Raw genomic sequence first — 22,027 nt, forward strand, 5'->3', positions numbered from 1 at the left:
TCATTTTGTATTTAGAGAAAGGGAGTAGGCCCAGACTTCACCTTTGGGCTAGGTTTTCTCTCGAAAGGGTTTCCTAGGTTATATCTTGTGTCAAATTCTGGTTTGTGAGTTTTTATTTCATTGTTCTCTATTTTCTGTATAATTTTAATTTGCATGCATATGAAATTAACAGTAAGCTATAGATCCATAAATCTAAATAGAAATAAAATCGTAATAGTGTAGATTTCATATTTTTAAATATAGTTTTAGAAGATATGTTGTAAAAAATTGCCGAGTGGAATATCCATGGCAATTTATAGATTAGTATATGGAAAAGCCATACTCCCATCTCATAGAATTTATGTCTTTATTCAGGTATAAGGAAAAAGACATAGAGTGAATATAGTTTTATCTTATGAAATTTCTACAAAAAGGTTATGTGACACCCAACATCCTTGGCTTGCATATTATAACATGTGAAAGCTAAAACACTCTACCTATAAAAAATAGTTTGTGACTAAGGATTAATGATTCATAAAATATTTATCTCTTAGTTAAGCATAGACATAAGAAGTTTCTGAGTAGATAATAAGGTGATGTAGATATTTTTGTTGACGAGAAACAACTTTGCATAATAAGCATACGATGTAAAAGGAGAAGGATAAATTTACATATTATAGAGCTACAATGCATGCATATGAAACAATTTAACAATAAATTTTAATCCTCTTAAAGTAATGTATAGAAACCCATAAGATCATAGCATAAATAGATTAGACCAAATAGATTTTTCATTTGGATGTTATGTTCTAGGAACATTGTAGACGATTAATGGATATGACATTCCAAGACCATTAAATAAAACCCATTTTAATAAGGGATCTAGGGTCTTCATTATGTTCATATAAATTCATTGTACTTGAAATTTGATCTATGTTTACTAAAACAAGTGTTACCTCATACGAATAGACGGAAGACTTGAATGAGTGCCTACATTCATTCCAAACTTACAAACAACACCTATATTTGCAATAATTGTCTTATCTAGAAAAAAAATATGTATGCATATATCTACACTAGATATAAATGTATTTAAAGGTCCAAGTATAGTGATATCTACCTACAGATCTATAATGAGAATAATAAAACCAACACACTATTCTTCCAAATATGTTATACCAAATAATTTCTTTTTGCATTGTATTACAATAAGATTTTGAATCTATTAGATGAAAGAAGTGCCCCATGATCACCATAATCTTGAGAAGAATTAGATGATGATGCCCATGCTAATATTTCATTATGTACATCATGTAAACCTTCAATTAAGTTATCTCTGTGTTTTACCCTTTTGTATTCCATATTTTTGAATCCCATTTTTAGGTGTTCTTTGAATCCATTGAAATGAAAATAAAATTATAGTTTCCAACCCTTATTTGATCTCCTAATTTAGAATACAATATAAGTTGGAAAATATCTTGCGAGATTGGTAGTTCTTCGCAATGCTCTCTTTAGGAGAAAAAGTAAAAATACCATAGCCATTACTCAAAACAACTTCCTCTCAGTGAAAAGCATAGCTTTACCTCTACAAATATTTGAAGAATGAATAGGACCATGACATTCACATGTAGGGGAACTGTAGGTTCATATATTGGATGGAATAGTTCCTTCCAAAGTAACATTTATTTATATGTATAGAAATTGTCCTTGACTTAATATTGATCTATAAACCAATGGAATAGTGAATGAAACTATTGTGCCAAACATTTGGGTTATTAAATGAACATATTCTACAAAACAACTAACATGTTGAAGAATATTTGCATAATTCAAACATCAAAATTCATAAACTCAAATCCACTTTTGAAATCTCTTAATATTTTTTATTCTTTAAGTGTTGACATTTGTATAATCTATACAGAAATAGAAAAAGGTATTTGAATAAAAATATTTGAAGGATCCCTATGTGCTGACGAATGTATGAATTAATGAAAAACCTATTACACATGAATATGGATCCTTAACTAAAGTACCAAACATGGGAGTTTGAATGAAGAAGAAATAATTATCCATATTATTAAAGGTAATGCTTGATCAAGTAAGTTGAAGTTGTGATCATTTATCCTTATCATCAATCTAAGCTAGTTTCTACAATACAAGACTAATAGGAGGCCTTTTGAGTTGTGTCCTAACTACTGCAATCCAATGCAATGCGTGCTTAATTAGAAGCCTCCTCTTTTAAGTACTTCTACCCAAGATTTATATGAATGAATTCATATAGTCTCCCTTGTATGGGAGGCCTTATTGAAGAAAAAATCATCCTTGTTTCTCTAGTGAGAATCTACAAAAATATAATTTTAAAAGCATGCGCACCACTTTTCTCTATAAGACCTTCCATTGTGATGCATTTTGGAACCAAATATCCAATTCTTGCAAAATATTTCAAGATTGAATATACAATTTCATCTACTAAAAGTTTGAGTAGACCATAATATGAAGGAAGAGGATTTAAGTGTTGATCAAGAAGAATATTATCAATATAGATGTTTTGATGCATAGTTTATTGGCTTATACCTTCATGCATGTTATCAACAACAAATTGATCATCTAGCCTAATTTACTAGATGGATCGAAGTACACCATGTAAAGCTAATTTTACTATAGTAAAATTGCTTTCACTGTAAGAAATTACCTAATAAACCACTTTTATTAAGTAATTTACAGTTAAACTGATGAAGAATAATTAAATAAATGATTATTTATTTGATTTTCTTCTAGGAATAATTAATTTGACCACTATTTTATTATTATTCCTTGTGAAATTTGACCCAATCATGAAAACTAAATAGACAAATCATTATTTATCTTCTTTTCCTCTTAGAATAATTAATTAATTAATCACTAATTAATTATTATTAATCACTAAATCCCTTAGGAATAATTAAATAAATCCTTATTTGTTTATTATTCCTTAACTAATTCATTGAGATAATAAATAAATCATTTATTTATTTATTATTTCTAAATAAAATTTTAAATAGTTTTTCCCTCCTAAACAAATATAATAAAATATTCCATGTGGTAATTCCAAGAATGGGATCAATAATATTTTATTATTGCTTATTATTCGAGGATAACTCAATATTTTGTTATAAATAGGAGGGTTTTCCATTCATTATTCACTTTTGATTATTTTCATTGCTTCACTCATTGTTGTAACTTTGATTATTTTCATTGTCACGGACCATATTTTTGTTGGGTTTACGCATTATAGAGGAGAGACTCTATAAGAAGCTGAAGGCATTTGAGGATAGCCAAGAACCCATCCCACAAAGGGGGACTGGTAACATTTATCTATTCTCTTCACAGGTGTTATTATAAAATTATTATTTACATATCTCGTTTCTATTGGATGTTTGGGGTTAGTACTCTTCCTTTCACTATTTAACTATGATCGTAGCATAGATCAGAATTTTGGCAGGTTTTGTTTCTATCAATAGTTGCAGATCTATAATGTTTAGTAGTAATTTCTATTGTTGAGATTGTGTGTCATCCACAATATTAAGTGGGTTCTTTTCATACATCATTGAGAAGAAAACACTACAGCAAAATTGGTGACTCCGATGGGTTTTATACTTTAGATCTAGAAACCTAGGTGACCTTTGGTTTTCAATTTAGGGTTTCTTATTTTTTCAATTCTCTTAATTTTTCCTAATGTTTTAATCCTAGATTTGATAAATTTCTGACTTTCGTAGGCTTTCTGGTCATTTCCGCATGTCACAGGAACCAATCGCAACAAAGGCAACACCCCTTTTCTTCTTCTAAAATTTGCAAACCAGAAGTCTCAGAGCAAAAATTACAGTTTTTAGCCCAAAAAGTGTGATCTGGATTCTAGAACGCAAATTTCTACCCAGAAGGTGCAATTTCATAAAAAAATAGGTCAGAACTTGCAATTTCTAGGTTTTAGGGTTTTTCTCAGATCTGGTTATGGGTTTTGCTGAGAGCTATCTGCTGGGTGTCTGACCTCTGTCTCATCGCACTTAGGCCTTGATCCATTCTATTTTACTCATCGAAGTTGAATTTAACCTCCCTTAGGGCTTCCAGTACACTTCCGCCTTTTTAGGAGGAGTTTAGCTGAGTGAGAAATCTAAGTTTCTGTAGCACTTTAACCCACATTTTCCAGATCTATAACCTCTTGTTTCAGATTTGATAAGATAGGTTGCTACCATCCATAGTTTTACATTCATACTTGTTTGGTCATTCCCTTAGGGTCCCGTCGGTTGCACTAGGTGTTACACCCATCTTCCTATCTTTTGCAGCGATCTTCCCCTTTGGTGTTTTGTTGTTGCTACACTACTTTCCAACAGCTTAGAGTCACTTGATCCCAGTCACACCAAAATTCATATCTCTTGACCATTTCAGTGTATTTTCCATCAGTTTAGCCACTTAGTAGTACAATGTTTGAAAACCCAATTTGGGTGGGGTTTAGTTAATTATTTTGTTGTTTATTTTATGTTATTTATTTTGGTTTATTTGCAGCAAGCTTTTTAATTTTTTACAAACATGATATGGGCTTAATCAATTAATACACTTGCACAAACAAGAACACCATAAGCGAAGGGTGCTTGGTTTACACCACTAAGCCAAGACTTAACCTAATAAATTTATCTCACCACATCAAAGATAGAAGATATATTCTCCCTTCACCACTTCCATGTTTCGTGTGTCCTTCCATCATTGCACCAATAAGGTGTGAGATGCGGAGACTATTAGGCCTTCAACCCTAGTTTCCACTTGGGAATATTACTCCTCCTGATCGGGTTCGAGTTCATATCCCTTCGAGTCCCCATCTTGACTCTTCTCTTTATTCCTCATCTGATTCCGAGTCTCCTTCACCATGTTTGGACCCATGGCTAGTGTAGGAACCCAACTTGGTGGTGGCTTCGATTTTACACTGGTAATCACATAAGGCGGAATAGTCTGAGGAACCATTCTGACATCCCCCATGCTACCTTTTATGGATGGGTTAAGTCTACCAGATGTTAACCAGTTGATAAAAAACCCCATAAACCACGATGTTGGTTTGCCTTTTATGCAGACTAAGCTTCCCTCAGACATCCCAAAGTTTGAGGGTATTGTTGGAGAGCATCCTACCAACCATGTTCGATTCTTCCACATGTGGTTTTTGTCCAACTCCATAACCGATGATTCCATTCATATTCAGCTCTTCTAACACATTCTCACTCGAGACACTGCAAAATTGTATGTAGACTAGCTTGCTACCTCTCATTCCATTTTTGTGATGCTTTCTAAAGAATTCTTATCATATTTCCAGGTACCTCTCTAGTATGACACTAGTACTGAGCTTTTGATCGCATTTTGTAAATCATTCGCTACTCACCTTTCTGACCATGTTTAAGAGTGGCGTCAAAGGAGGAGCACATGTCATGCCTCGCCTTTTGAAGACCGTGTTTATCTAGATTGGTTTCTCAAGAGCCTTTTATCCCCCATCGAGAAAGCTGTCGTGTCCCATTTTCCTTAGACCAAGGAAGAAGCTCTCCAGACTGCTTTGAGATATGGTCTAATCTATGCTCAGTTAGGTTATGTCTATACCGTTTTTCCAAACCTCCCTCATCCTGGCAGTGCTAATGCACTAGGGGCATCTCACATTGCTGATGATATCGCTGGGTCCATTTCACACTCTTCACCATATTCTCAGCAGAGTTATGGCTACCTGCAGGGGGGTACTAGCTCCTCCAACATTTATGCCCCTCCTGCTAGAAACATGTTTCCAGGGCCCCAATCCATCTACCAAATTGTTGCCCATTCTTATGCACAGCCTGGCGCTATAGCCCCTCAAGCATTAGCACCACAGCGTCCCATGCATCCTCAACCCAGTAGCCACCACCCCCTTAGGGTCAGTTGTTTGTCCAACAGAATGATACCAATCGCCAAAATTCGAAGAAAAAGAATAAGGGGAAGGGTAACAAGGGTAACCAGGGTAACCAAGCTAACCAACCTAGTGAACCCCAGGGGAACTAGCCTAACACCAACACCAACAACAGGGTGGCCAACCCAAGCAAAACAAGGTTATTCATACAGGTAATCCTTATGCATGTTGTGGTGTACATGGCCATTACACACATGAGTGTCCCCTTTTACCCCAGATTTGGAAAATGTGGGAAGCTCAAGCAACTTCTTGAGGTCCACAATCACCTCGAAATCCTAAGCCATCTCAACCAGACGTGCTCACAAATCCTTTCCCTAAATAAGGATTTGTTGCTGCTCAACCCCAGCTAGGTAGCGCAACCCACCTCCCCCAACCTTCTAGTCCCGGTGACTACCAGATCCTGATGATGAACTCTGATGAGGTTAAACCCTCCAATATCAACCTACAAACTCAGTCACATCAATATGACAAGCCCTCCACTTCGTCAGCTACCGAGTCCAAAACCCAAGTGTTCGATGAGCCTCTTACGAGATCAAATGGTCCTTTACAGATCCCTCAACCCTTGAGGCGATTCCAAAGATCCCAAAAGTAACATTACATCGTAATGCGGATTATAATAGTGCTTCTTATACATACAATATAGTAGACGACTTGGTGCAATCACCTACTGCCATTCCGACACTGGATGTCCTGTAGTCATGCCCTTCCCAAAAGAAGGCTCTACTAGCTGCCTTGGGTGCAGTGGATCCTTCCAACGATCATTTGATCATCTTTCCGGTTGATAAATCAGAGCACCTCCCATTACCTCCATCTATTTCTTTCTAGATACCAATTAGAGTCTGTTACACTAAAAAATGTCACCATGACTATTTGCAGTTAGTATGGCTCCATCCACTGTCATACTATCCTCCTTGGCAAGTCTCATGCCTCTGCTCTCCATGTCAAACTTCAAGAAAGAGAGAAAAGTCATTTAAAGTCAATCATCTCTGGTACGCAGATTCTCTTAGCCTTACCTGCGTGTACGCAACCCAAGTTCACAATACCTGCGTACTTGTACACTCTGTATGTAAAGGGGTGGGTGTGTACTCCTGTAAAGGTCAAAAAGTGCAAGTTTCACTCCAAAAAAGTTACTTGTGGTCATTTCTAGAGTCTTCTAGAAGCTTGTTTGACGTGTATGAAGCGCCTCCAGATGGTCCATGTATCCCTACCAAAGAGGAACTTATCCCATCAATAGGGGAGCTATCCCATCCAAAGAGGGGCTTATCCCATTGATGGTGGACCTGAATAACTTCCTCTAGAGCACTATAAATACAGGCATTGGGCCAAAGGGAGGAGAGGTTGAAAGCTGAACATTCCTAAGGGTAGATGCTGCTGGAATTAGGACTTCCTTGTAGAAGCTTGTAAGGAGAGATTACCATCTTTACTTGTTTCCATTGGGAGGTGGGTGAGCTGATCAGAGTAAGGGAGAACTCTTGTGGACCCTGGGAGGAGCTTGCACAACACCAAGGCTCAGGTTGTAATAGTTCCTTTTGTTACCTTTTAATACAAATTAGTCCATTCTTCTCAACAATTTGTTATTAATGAGTTGTTTCATATACTCCTTGGTCTATATGTTAAATATGTTTTATTTTATGTGATATTCAGGTGCTATTTAATCGTTTGATTGTTGGTGAATGCAGGTTTCGAAGGGAAGGAGGAGCTCATCCGGATCAACGAAGCTGGACTACTACAACAGCGTTGGATTACAGGTAGGATCTAAACACTTGATTTCTCATATTGTAAAAGCATATTTAGGGAAGGATTGCTCTTATTTGTCTTGTTTGTCATTAGAAAGTCTTAGGCTTTCTAGGAAGGTCGGTTGTGTCTGCACTAATGACTCTTTCCGCGTGACAGAGTCCATAATGCCATCACATCCAGATGCATTATTAACGAAGGCGTATCCACCTGTGTGATGTCTGATGTTGTTTGGAAACAACTCAAGTCACCCGAGTTGTGCCCCTCCACCATCACCTTGTGTGCTTAGGATAGACACTCCTCCCAGCCCAATATCAAAGTCACAGATGCCCCTTTGGATTACAACATCCTCTTAGGTCGTAGTTACACATATGCCATGCCGGCTGTTGCGTCTACGGTGTTCTATAAGATGTGCTTCCTCATGAAGGGAAGATCGTTACCATTCATCATTTGACTTACTATGAGACGACATGCATGACCTCCCCCGAGTCCATCATCTCTTTGATGTCTGACAATTAGTCCTCGACTCCTTGCACGAGTGTGTCACTCGGAGTCGATAAAGATTCCTAATTGTTGGGTGCATTCCCTGGTCCTCGCCCCCCATTTCTAAACCTACTTCCATGAGTGCTTGCATGTTACAAGCGTCATAGGTTGCCCTTAAGCAGTGTGGTACACTTAATCAACAACCAGCTCCTCAGCATCCTATTGTTTCTCTTCTAGTTGAACCATCTGGACCAAATCCCCTAGGACATCCTCCATCTCTAGGTGCCTCTCCTATGTTCCCACCTGGAATAGTTTTGCTACATCTCAACCATCCAGGATCTATTCCACTGGGACATTATCCTGCCAGCCAGATACCTTTCTTATTCTCCCCTCTGAGAGTTTTTTCTCTACCTGCCATGGCTTCACTGGTCCTTCCTAACATGACTTTCTGGATCCTAGTATAGTACATCGATCCCCATGCAAACATTCTGCCTGGTTAGCCAAGACCATATCATGCTTGTACCCTATTTCGATCAATCCCCATGACCTGTACCTCTCCTTCAGTACCATCACAACCTCAACAGGAACCGGCTCCTATTGTGAAAGCATCTGGCTAGGGAGACAAATCCAAAAAGAAATATTCAAAGGACAAGGCTCCCTAATCTCCTCCAGCCCCTAAGTCCTCAAATATGTGCACTTTCTGTGAAGTTGTTGGGCATGCCACCAACAATTTTCCTGAACTTCCTCAATTGAAACCATTGGTTCATGAAGCATTCCCTAAGTCCAATATTCTAGAAATCCATTTTGACATAATGGTCCCACCTAAGAAATTCAAAACGCTTTGCACAAACCAACCTTGTGCCCTTTGTGACCTTCATGGTCACTGTTCCCATTATTTTCGTCATCTCAACGAGTTTCACAATTGCCTTGGGGTGATTCATGAATATGAGGCCACTCGTAGTAGAGCCTCTACTCCTCTAATTGTGGATTATGGTACCACTGGTCAACAAGAATAGGGAAACTCTGGCCCCTCTATTTTGAACCCCTCCCCCGATGTTGAGATGAAGGACACTCTAGGCCCCATTCTTTACCTGTTGTCATCCTTGAGTTCCTCGCCAACAAGGCTTGCTGAGGTTTACTTTACAAATTTCTATCAAACCTTTTTTGTCAGAATCCGAGACCTCAACATTAGTAGACCCTGCCTCTACCATTCCATCGTCTACCATTCAAGATGATGTGTATGTGAACTGTATTCCTCAGGTTGATGCACCAGGTAATGCCGCTGCATCATGTAGTCAGCCTTCCTCCTGTTTTCCCATATCCTAGCCTAATGAAGACCCCATGTAAGCTATGTATACCACTGATTAGCCCTACAATTGAGTAAGGGGGCATTCCTTCATGAGGATTTCGAAGGCCACCTCCTTCGTAATTCTCCCGATGCACTCTACCTCCAGAAATGTTGCTCACAACACATCCCTTTGATTTTTGTGTCTTTATTTCTGCCATGTAGTTAGGTAGACCACATCATCTCATCCATTGTCTTTTACACCTTTCATATGGATCCATCATCCACACCATATATCAACCATGTCGATGGTGCGAGTCACTTGAACCATAATATAGTCTCGATAGGTTGGGCAATTTTTACCCCCTTGGATACGTTAGTCATTTCAAATGGCACATGCATTGGATCTGCCACCAATAATCAGATCGAATATGATGCAGTGATAGGTTTGTTAGTTGATGCCCTCTCTCATCGCATCCTTCCTCTTCATGTTCGTTTAGATTCCTTGCTACTTGTCATGCAATTGAATGGTGTATATCATGTGCATGACCGAGTCTTATTTCAAAAATATATACGAGTGAAGCTATTGGTAAGTGAATTTGAAACCATTACATTCATTCATGTGCCTATAGCCCAAAATCACTATGTAGATACCATTGCAAAAAACATTCTAGATTGGCATTTATCACATGTATACCACATAAGATAACCACACAAATGGTTAACTATCATCATCATACAAAATGCATAATAATATTATGTATCATAAAAGTGTTTGGATCCCATAGCTCTAAATCGATTTAGTATGCCCATAGCATACTAGGGGGCACATAGGCCCCTATATCATCATCTTGAGGATCTTGTGCCGAGTTGGGCCAAGATGGTGGAATCCCTCTTTCGAGCACTTGGAACTCAATGGCGCTCCACAAACTCCTCCGGCTAGGGGGCATCATTCCCACCCTTGCATACCAGATCAACATCCCATGCTTGGGGGCATGATGGTTTTCCCCTGGCCATCTTCTCCATTAAGTCTTGGCTTAGATCCCACTAGATCTAGGTATGGTCGATTATCCTCTAATTCCTTGGATAGTTTGTCCTGCCAACCTCTCCGGCGAGCCATATGCACATCACATATCGTAGAAATTTGATACCATATCTTCAAATATTCTACTCTATAACACCTAGTCCCCATGTTTGACTTAGTGGGTGAGGATGATTCTAGAACTCCTCTAGTCGTTCATTCTCATTATCCTCTTCCCTTAATACATCACGAGGAACCATCGTTCCAAGAATCATTTAGGCCATCTTTGAAAGGTAAGGCCACTTGCCTAAAAGTCATAGATCCCAATTCCGATGGTTTGTTTGTCTGCTATGATCTCCATAAGATTTAGGGCCTTTTCCTCCTCTCCAAATTCGCCACAGCTCACTTAGCAAATGAACCCAAATTGGAGGGAAAACATCCTTTCATAGAAAAATCCCTAATTTTTCTATCGCCCATTGTGACTAGACTGTAGCTCAGTTTGATGAACTGTCAGTATCATTGGAAATCTCTCACCGAGCTCTATAATGGGTCTTCCTCAATTTTTGATGATTTGATACTTCACTAGAAAACCATTTTTTCCAAGAAAGGTCACTTCATCGCCTATCAAAATCGAATTTCATCATAAAGCAACACTTGTTCTTTCAAGTCCACATCCTCTTAATACTTTTTGTACCATATGTCAATTTTCTTGATGAGTAACCATCATTTACTCATCTTTTCATGGTCCCCACTGGGCCTAGTCTATGTGACAATGTCATCTAGTCACCCTTGTTTAGAGCATCCGTGATGAGTCATCCTTGCATCCTTGTAGTCTATTTCATGTCCCATCACCTCATGTCACAATATTCCATTGATATTTTCATACCGTCCATCTTGTGTTTCCAATTTTGTCCTCCAGTCATACTGTCCCCATCCCCTCTAGAGTTGAGTCAGTTGCTGCCAAGTCAACCATGCACTTTATGCTCTAACAAGGGTAGTCGTCTATTTGTCTCTCATTCCCCTTTTCCCCATTATCCCTACTATCATCCCATTATTCACATTATTATTTTCCCTCGTGCTTTAGTTGAGGATCCTCATTGCCTCATCTATTGCAGGCCCTACTGTCGACATCAGATCATTTATTCCAGAAGAATGACCTAAACGGCGATGTATCTCGGTTTCAACTTCCATTATTGTTTGGTGCTTTGGAACAAGCATAGGGTCTCATTATTTCCCTTTGACTTGGTCGTTTAATGTTCATGATCCATACACTTGATGGTCCAGTGATGCAGCAGATTGTACCAATGATTCCTGGGTGTGTGTGAGATGTTTCAGACCTCATGAGGGGGTGGCCCTTCAGGTAGCCCCCCACATGCCTGGATACATACCTACTATGATACAACCTAAAATTCACTTCCGCATAGTTGATGGGCTTGGTTCCTACCGATCACATTGTTCATAACATGCACGTCTCCCCCAGATGATCCATTCAGTTTTGCAGATCCCTCCCTTGTTCAACAAGGCTACTTTGGTTGTTCTACCCTCCCTCCCACCCATTTTTTGAGGGAAGGGACTTTGCATCTCATGTACTCAGATATTATTGTATTCAATCCTAGCTCATGTTTTTACTAGGTGCATTATGTATATGGGACACATTATATTATTTTATGGCTTTGTTATGCCAGGTGTCATGTATCATTTAGCATGTACTTTATTTCTTAGTTTCATATTTGTGAGCGAACCATTATTTTTGTACTAAGTTATCTCGGCGGGTATGGGTATGCCTCCCCCACCTAATTGAGGTTGGTACCACAACAAAAAGGGACACTTGCATTAGTCTCACCCACTCTATCACTATCCTCTCTTAGCTTCAACTTCATTTCTCTCTCTCTCTCCTTGACTCCCCTGTGTTCTCTAAGTGATTGTGTCTTTACAACATACTTCGGCCATATGTTTTTCTCCTAAAACTCGTACGTGGGGGGCAATCTGTTATCACCAAAAAATTGATCATATAGCTTAATTTCATAGATGTATCGAAGTACACCATGTAAAGCCAATTTTGCCATAGTAAAATTGCTTTCACTGTGAGAAGTTACCTAATAAACCACCTTTATTAAGTAATTTATAGTTAAACCCATGAAGAATAATTAAATAAATCATTATTTATTTTATTTTATTATAGGAATAATTAATTTAACCACTGTTTTATTATTATTCCTTGTCAAATTTGACCCAATCATGAAAAATAAACACATAAATCATTATTTATCTTATTTTTTCTCAAAGAATAATTAATTAATCACTAATTAATTATTATTATTTGTTAAATTTGACTAAATCCCTTAGGAATAATTAAATAAGTGCTTATTTGTTTATTATTCCTTAACTAATTCATTGAGATAATAAATAAATATTTTATTTATTTATTATTTCTAAATAAAAGTTTAAATATTCCCCCCCCAAAAAAAAAAACAAATATAATAAAATATTCCAAGTGGTAATTCTAAGAATGGGATTAATAATATTTTATTATTGCTCATTAATAGAGGATAACTCAATATTTTTTTATAAATAGGAGGGTTTTCCATTCATTATTCACTTTTTATTATTTTCATTGTTGCACTCCTTATTGTAATTTTGAATTATTTTCATTGTCGCACACCATATTGTTTATGGGTTTATGAATTATAGAGGAGAGAGACTCTACAAGAAGCTGAAGGCGTTTGAGGATAGCTAAGAACCCATCCCATAGAGGGGGATTGGTAACATTTATCTGTTCTCTTCATAGGTGTTATTATAGAATTATTCTTTACATATTTGGCTTCCATTGGATTTTTGGGGTTATTACTCTTTTTGTCACTGTTTAACTATGATCATAGAACAGATCAGAATTTTGGCAGGTTTTGTTTCCATCAATAGTTGCAGATCTACAATGTTTAGCAATCATTTCTATTGTTGAGATTGTTTGTCATCGGCAATCCTAAGTGGGTTCTTTTCGTACATCATTGAGAAGAAAACACTACAACAATGCAGATACTCAATGTCTACAAAAATTGATACGAGGTCAAAAAGCCAAATGGCAAATAAATGTAGAAATAATAAAATGCAAGGCTTAATACCATACCAATGATACAAATCATTTACAAGTTATTTTTCTTAAAATGTGTTCACTTGTGGATAATTTTGATTACAAATGTAGGTAGTATTAACTTTGGGTATATTTTCCATGAATCTATGGAGTTCGTTATTGCTCAATATTTTTGTGCCATAGAGATCTATTAACACCTCGTGTATTTTTTTTTTTAATAATAAGGTTAGGTAGTCACTTTATATTTACTTGCAGAAGAGAATATACATAATAGATGTATATAAGCTACTATTCTGCCACATGGAAAAACAAGACTAGTAGCAAAGTCTTAAACTTTTAACAATGCATATTTCCAACACTACAAGTCTATCGTCAAAGGTAAAAAAATATAATAAATCATATTGCCAAATATTCATAGTCAATGCTACACCATTACCACTATAAAAAACTATAACATAAATGCAGGCTCACCTGATCATGTTATCTGGAAGGAAATTCCACCTAAATTGGTGGTTACAAGTCATTTTCTTCCTCGTATGGTGTGAAGTTGATGCTTACCATATTCTTGGCCAAGACTGAAACTTTGTTATCCAAATTCTCTAGTTTTTCCAAAACCTGGCATAAATCCATTTCTTTGGAACTCACCATGGGGAATGAGTTTCTAATTTGCAATATCTTGACATATACTTCTTAGAGGGTCTAGAATGTCTTGAATCCAAATTTTGTCCAACGTGTCAATTTTATGTTGAGCCCTTTGTTATCTAATTAGTTTAAAAGCTTGTTTCCATTTCTCTTAACATGGGATAGAATGGGAGTTGTGATTCCTTCCAAAGGCTTTTATACCCTTTCTAATATATTATTAAGTCTCCAACTACTTGAGACATTAGAATGGTGTGAGCCATATTGGATTGTTCTAATCATTTGAAATATTGTTTTTAAGTCCCCTTCTATTACCGTTTTTTGAAAATAATTTCTTCTAGAAATTATTAATCCATGTTTCAAAGCATATAATTAAATAAATTTTTTAATTTATATCCCAATATCTCCAAATTAAATATGAATTATGTGACCTAGACCTGTTCTAAAAACATCCCCAAAATTGGTCAGTGCTGGATTACCTTTTGAGGCCCCATCAAAGTCCAATTTTAAAAAACTATTTAGAGGAGGAGACCAATAATTTGGACTTGAAAAGCTTGAAAAAGACAAAGTTTCTTAAGGACAAGTGATGGATTGGATATCTAATAAAGAAAGATTGTTCTTTCCTTGATGATTACAATCCCAATTGTAGGAGGTTATGGGGATTAGAAAAACAATATCTCTATTCTTATTCAGGATATAATGCTATATGAAATCCATGGGAGCTATTTTATTTTTAAATATTCTTTGATTTATTTCTTTCCATTTTTCCCATAAGATAAATAATATAAAGAGTTTCCAAGCTCTAATTACCATTCTATTGGAGAAAGGGATAGATTTGCATTCCTCTATGGTTGATAATGGTATGCTTCTATTTCGATTTGATTGTTGAAATACAATATATGTCACACGGAATGAGTCGATCTTGCAGACAAGATAGACCTTCCTAGAATCTAAAGAGACCTAGTGACAAGCAAGCCAATCAAAAAATATCTTTCTCTAAATATGCATTTATAAACAAAGGCAAACAAGTGTTTTAGGCCTACCTTGGGTCCAATGCAAGTTTGTGGAAGCCTCGCTCCTTCGATCCAAGTGAGCTCCCTTGTTGTGAATCTGCAAACACAAACAAGCAAAAAAATTAAATAGCACCTAAAAAGCCAATATCATAAAACATATTTAACATGAAGATCAAGGAATTCATGAAACAAATGGCATAAGACAATTTGTTGAGAAAAATGAATCTGATTGTATTAATTCAAATCAAAGAAGAACTTTACAACCTGTGCCTTGACGTTGTACAAGCTCCTCCTAGGGTCCAACAAGAAGTCTCCTCTACTTTGACAAGTTTCACTCTCTTCCCAATGAAGCCAAAAAGGTATGTAATCTCTCCTCTCAAGCTTAACTAGGAAGTCTCAATTCCACCAGCATTTACCCTCAAAAATGTTCAGCTTCTAACCAACCTAGCAACCAGCCCAATGCCTTAATTTATAGTGCAATGGAGAGAAGTTACTAGGTCCTCCTTCAAAGGGATAAAGCCCTCCTTCAAAGGGATAGCTCCTCTCATCAAGGGATTAGCTCCTTCTCTTTTGGGATGCATGAACCACCTAAGAGCAACCAATCCACGTCAAAATTCCTTCTAGAATCATCTAGAATTAACCCAAAGTGAGTTTTTTAGAATAAACTTGCGCCTTTTTGACTTTCACAGGGGTCCGCACCCACTCCTTTAGGGACAGAGCGGGCAGGTCCGCGGTTTTTGTAAACAGGAGGTGTGGGACCGCAAGTAATAGTGAGAGAAAGTGCAGAACCAGAGCTTTGTTGATTTTCAATGTCTTTCTCTCCTTTTCAAAGCTTGACTTGAAGAGCTGAGGTCTGAGACTTTCTTAGGAGGACATTACAAGTGATGATAGACTCATACTGACTGCAAATAATCATGGTGACGATATTTTTGTGTAACAGATTTGCCCCTAAAGTGCAAAGTCTGTAGTAGATGAGGATTTCATTCATCATTTAGGAAGAGTGAAGTACTTTATCATTTCGAGGATCATCTTGTGGAGAGCCCGGTCGGAACCTGTAAAAACATTCAATGCAAGATATATATATGAGATCATATCATTGCTGAGGTAGGCATTCCCATACTTAGATCAAAACTGACTTAGAAAACTAGCTACTACTCTGATACAGGAATGATCTTGTAATACATCACAAGTATAGACTCATGTGGACGCAGTATGGACGCAGCCATCAGTTTATGAATAGTCCATCATATAATGAATACAAAATTCCTCGCAGCCTAGATTGCAGAAACTAGATCTAGGGTCTTCATTTCTACTTCTCGAAAAAGTACGATTCTATCCATGCGAATGAATGTGTTGATGTCAAACATGGTAGAAACCACTTGATTACCAGTCAATGATGTAAAATGTTAACAAGTGTGAGAGAAACCACCAGTGATGTCAATGGCTCTCAAAGTACCCAGTACAATCCATGAGATGTGAATAAATGTGTTGATGTCGAACATGTCACGGAATCCTTTGATCGAAGGTCAATGATGCAACCTGTCGTCAAAGGCGAGAAACCTGCCATTGAGGCATGCAGATCCCAAGGTACTGACGATTTCTAGATCATCTTTCTAGATAATGAGCTGAAGTCAATAGAAAGAAATCTGTTGCAGGCAAGCCTACAACACGAAATCATAGATCAAGTTGAAGAAATTTAGTTGCAAGGACTGACTCAGGGATGGCCAAGATGGATGACAGATATTTTGCAGATGAATGGCTTATTGGTAGTGACCTCTTGAACACATAACGACACAACAGATGGTTTGGTGACAATTGACCCAAAGTTAATACCCAGAAATCGGCTGAAGACTTTCAATGTGGTTTGATCAATTTTTAGGCAATGGATTTCCCAACCCAGGTGAATAAAAGTGTCATGTTCAAGAGTGGTTACAAAGTATGACAAATAGGCTCATTTTTCTCTCTTTTCCCCCACCATTTTTGGCAAGTACCTATTTATTTTTGACAAGCTTGAGGAGCATAACATTTGCTTGATTATAAGCTCATCCTTTGGATGAGTCCTACTTAGTTTCTACTTAGGAGTGGTTCGTTCCTGTTTGTAATTGAACAGGTCCTTTACTATAAAATTTTAACAAGTTCAGTATAGGAGAAACTCGGCGTTTTTCAATTTTAGAGAGTCTGAAAAAACTTAAGAAGACTCCAGGGTTGACCTTTTTCGTAAATTTGTGTCTCCCAAGCACGAAAAAGTATAAAATAATACTTGAGAGAACCGCTTGATCTTTACGACCAAGGAGTACTTTTCATAATTAATGCCCCTGATCCGAAAAAGTAAAAAAGCGATCAACAACACGTCATTTTATAACCAATATCGAATTTGAAACGACAAAAATCCATCAATCTTTTCATGTTTTTACGGTAAGAAAAGAGCTGTAAGTGGACCGTCTTTTTAGTTCCGTTTTAACGAGTTTAAAAAGAAAAAACTCGGCGATCTTTTCATGTTTTAGGAGTCAGAAAAGAGCTTAAAGGTGACTCTAAATGTTTTTTCGTCAAAAATGATAGATTTCGCCTGAATAATCCATTATCCTGAACAAAAATGCAAACATTACTCATACCTGTTTGAAATGGATGAAAATGCTGCAAAAATTACCTTTCCAAAGTGAAACATAAACAAATTTGCAATTTATTTACTCAAAAAACTTATAAAACGGGCTTTCATCAATTCATTTTTACCGCTTGAGATTTGGGTGAGAAAATAGTGCTTTTTTTCAGAAACTTCCCGTGAAGATTGCGGAAAATCCAACCGTCGGAATCGAATGTCGTCTTCTCCAGGTAATCCACATCATCCTACTCTTCATTTTTAATTGTTTCATTTTTTTTTAGGCTTTTATTTCATTTTTGGGAGGGTTTTTAGGCTAAAACCCGCGCGCGGGGACCTGCAGGCATAACACTGGCAGCCCGCGGACCCCGAATTTTTCTCAATGGGGAAAAGTCAGGGATCCACACCTTCCATGTAGGCAAGGTGCGGGCCCACACACTGTCTCTAACACAGAGGGTACGGTCCCCGCAACAAGGGTTTTTAACCCAAAAATTCTCAAATTTGACCCAAACAAATTAATTTCTAGCATTCTAATTTGTCTTTTTATTGGATGTAGAGGTACATCATGCTAGATTGGTGTGAACGAGAGCATGAGGACGTGGATATCACTGCATTGAATCACCAACCTTCGATTAATGCATTGAAGACATGTGTCTTGTACAAATTCTGGGCCATACCTTGCATGAGGGCCCAGGTTGATTTCTTACAGTGGCTGGTTGACAGATGGAGCATACAGGACCAGTGCTTCTTCATTGGTGGCCACGAGCTCGAAATCGAGCTGGTAGACATATACTTCTTGACCCATTTTCCTAATAGAGGAGAAGACTTGACTCTATTCGGGACTAGGCCAGGTGGCCAGTCTTTCGATAGCCTCCGGCTAGAGTTCTGCAACAGCCAAGCTAGAGACAAAGGGATAGACATTAAAACCATATCCCTTCCTGAACTCATGTTGATCGCGTTTACTGTCACCAGACTTTGCGGGAGTGCTGCATTACATATTGCCATCAGATCCCAGATGTGGATGGTAGTTGACTGCTTTCGAGGCACCATCTTCAACTAGTGCGATGCTGTGTTGGCCAATGTAAAAGGTCAACTGACCAGAGCCAAGAACGGACAACTGAAGACCTTTGGTTATGGGGATTTGGTCGTGGGCTTTGGTCTGGAGAGGGTTCCAATGCTGATCCCGCAGCACCTTACTGTTGGAGCTGGGCTTCCTCGGGAGCCCAAACTGATGCGATGGGTTGCAGTTATGACCCGTCATCCGGATGAGGGGACAGAGGTTGTTCGATTCAAACCTGAGTATTTCCAATGGTTGGAAAACCAGGTTTTTTCTATTTAGGACTTCCCTTATGCTGGGTAGATTTTCTTGGTGACCCAGATATGGCTCTTCCACTAGGAGAGCAATGGGATGACTCAGGTAAAATCATTTTCAACATTTTCCTATTTTATTTTTTTATTTTTCTATCGTCCCAAAACTGATAGTAAAAGTTTCAAATGCAGATGTGGGTCCAAAGCGACCAGCCGCTCTCCGGCCTTAGGAGAGGAAACAACCAGTTGCAGTCGTGCCAGCCCCACAGGATGAATCAGCAGAGACTTTGGCCGAGTTGGAGAGTCATCTAGAGCGCTTGACAGGAGATATTCCGGAGACCAGCATAGATGACATTCCTTGTCGACTTCAACGCTATGTGATTGGTGTCCCAGGACCTTTTAGGAGGTTCCTTTGCAAGGTGGCCCATGCAGTGGTTTCTTATCGAGATCATCACTAGTGATAAGATGATCACCTATTGTGGGCACATATGACATTTTTGCTTTTTGTACTTATCATTTTTGCCGATCATAAGGTGTTTTTCAACCTATGATCGAGGACGATGTATTTTTTAACACACTCCTATATATATATCACTATTACCGGCTTATCTTGTAAATCATGTTATGGAATGGTTTTAAATTTACATGTATGATTATTGCAAATGTCTACTTAACATACGAGAAGAAATTGCATCTGCTAATGTATTTAAAGATCTTGGAATATGCTGATATTCAATATAATCAAATTCACGTTCCAGGAGACGCACTCTCAAAAATAATCTCAATAAAACTGGATTTCTAATGGCATACACTCTATTAAGCTGTAATACAACGAGTTCAGAATCTAACCTCACTATCAAACTCTGAATGCCGAATGAAATAGATTCAGATAATAACTCAATCACTGCACTATACTCGGCAATGTTGTTTGTTGTTTGACCGAGGCTTACCCCATGCATAGATACCAACTCTTTAGAGGGCGAATAGATAACCCAAGTTGCGGAAGAAATGTTTCGTGTATTACGACAAGCACCATTAGCGAAACCAATGTACGTTTGGAGAGGCATCGACATCTGCAATACCAAGAGTAAAACCAAGATAAGCAGGAATGATGATGAAAAACACTCTCTAAGCTAAGCACACTTTTTAAACTAAAACACAGCAGCTAGAAAGAAAAACTATCCTAACTAAAAATCTCCATACCCATTCTTTAAGCATAATACCTCTTCAGGTAAAGACCATTTCTGGGTTTACCTAAAGAGTCCCCGTCAAAGTCTGCCAATTCATAGGCCCCTTTTGCTAGCTTTCGCTTGACAACATAGGGACCATGCCACATAGGAACGAATTTTCCAGCGCCTAATTTATCATTAGCTTGATTTACACTAAGACTAGATCTCCTTTCGAACAATTTCGAGGGGTCACATTTCGATCATACTGAGCTTTCATACGTTTTGCATGAGTTTCGATCGCCAATGCAGCATCACGTCGATTCTCATCTAATTGAGCCAAGTATAACAAACGTTTTTCCTCTTCGGAAGTAGCTAGAAGTAACTCGATGGCCATTTGCAATGATGGGATTTCGCATTCAATGGGTAATACAACTTCCAGACCATAAACTAGTTGGAAAGGAGTGAACCCTGTTGACATTTTTACTGAGGTTCGATACGCCCAAAGCACTGAAAATAGCATGTTATACCAATTCGACCGATGAATCCTGTTAGCTACCTATACCAATAGGTTTCATATTTCATGATTGGCAATGAAAAGTTCCAAATATGCTCTGCTTTGATGATGCAAAGATCACATATTTCCAAGAGAATACAATCTGTGCTTATAGCTTGATGTGGACTCAATTTTGATGGATGGTCCAACAGCCTAATCTAGATCATGCCATGTTTTAAATTTTCAGTTGTAGCATAGAGAAAGAAGTCTGTCCAAACTGTTTAATCTTGGCAGACAAGTAGTTCAGGTAGAGAAAGTAAGGCTCCCAACTGCTTAATCTGGGACCTTGGAAGCAATAAGGGTAGAAGTAGATAGAGAATCAAAAGGAAAAAGCCAGAGAAAAGAAAAGGCAAATAAGGGTCTGCAAGTCTAAGTGCACCCTCCAAGAAGAAAACAAAAAATGCTAGGCAAATAGATGGGTAGGCAGTTGGGGTTGCAGAAATGTCATTTCTTACAAAATTGCATGTGTGTTAGCCTTGTTCATAAAGCAAAATCAATGAATTGAGAAGGTGTCCTTCTGCATCAGGTTGCAGCAAGCAAAGAAGCATGTCTAACCCCCCTTCTTCTCCCCTTCCCATTCATTACTAACATCCCATCATCAGTTGAGATTCATGAAAGAATTGATGGTTTTATGGTGGTTTTTAGTCCTATTAGAAGCCACATTTCTTGTCTAAAACTCTTTTCATTTTGATCTACTCCCTAAGGTAAGTTATTTTCAAATAAACTTAGTGTTATCTCCCCTCATCCACCCCTTTCATCCATATTAACCCTAACTCTATTATATAATTCCCCTATGTTACCCTTTCCCCTAGTATTATAACACCATGGTGTATAAACCCCAAATATTGTATAAATATCCCTCCTCTTGGCATTATAGCCAATAAGTCCTCTGTCAGGGATCAAATGACATCTGGTCACTTTGATAAACCTAAGTCTAACCCCCCCTCCCCTCTTCTGAATTCATTTGGCCCAGTAAAGCCTTCATTTGCTAAAGAAAACCTTATAAAAGACCTTGTTCTACCTATACCCGCTTTAATTTGCAAAATAAACAAAAACCCACTTTTCTCACTTATCCAAAGTATCGGCGCATATAATTTTATTTTTAAAATACATTGAAAAACATTATAATCCGCCATATCCCAAAGGGTGTCCGTCAAGCACAAATCCCGAAAGAAGTATTATTTTAATCCCGCCCCCCTTCTGTATTGA

Source organism: Pinus tabuliformis, chromosome 8 (genome assembly GCF_031772625.1).
Source record: "Pinus tabuliformis cultivar Carrire ecotype Pingquan chromosome 8, CPIR1, whole genome shotgun sequence".
NCBI classification, from domain to species: domain Eukaryota; kingdom Viridiplantae; phylum Streptophyta; class Pinopsida; order Pinales; family Pinaceae; genus Pinus; species Pinus tabuliformis.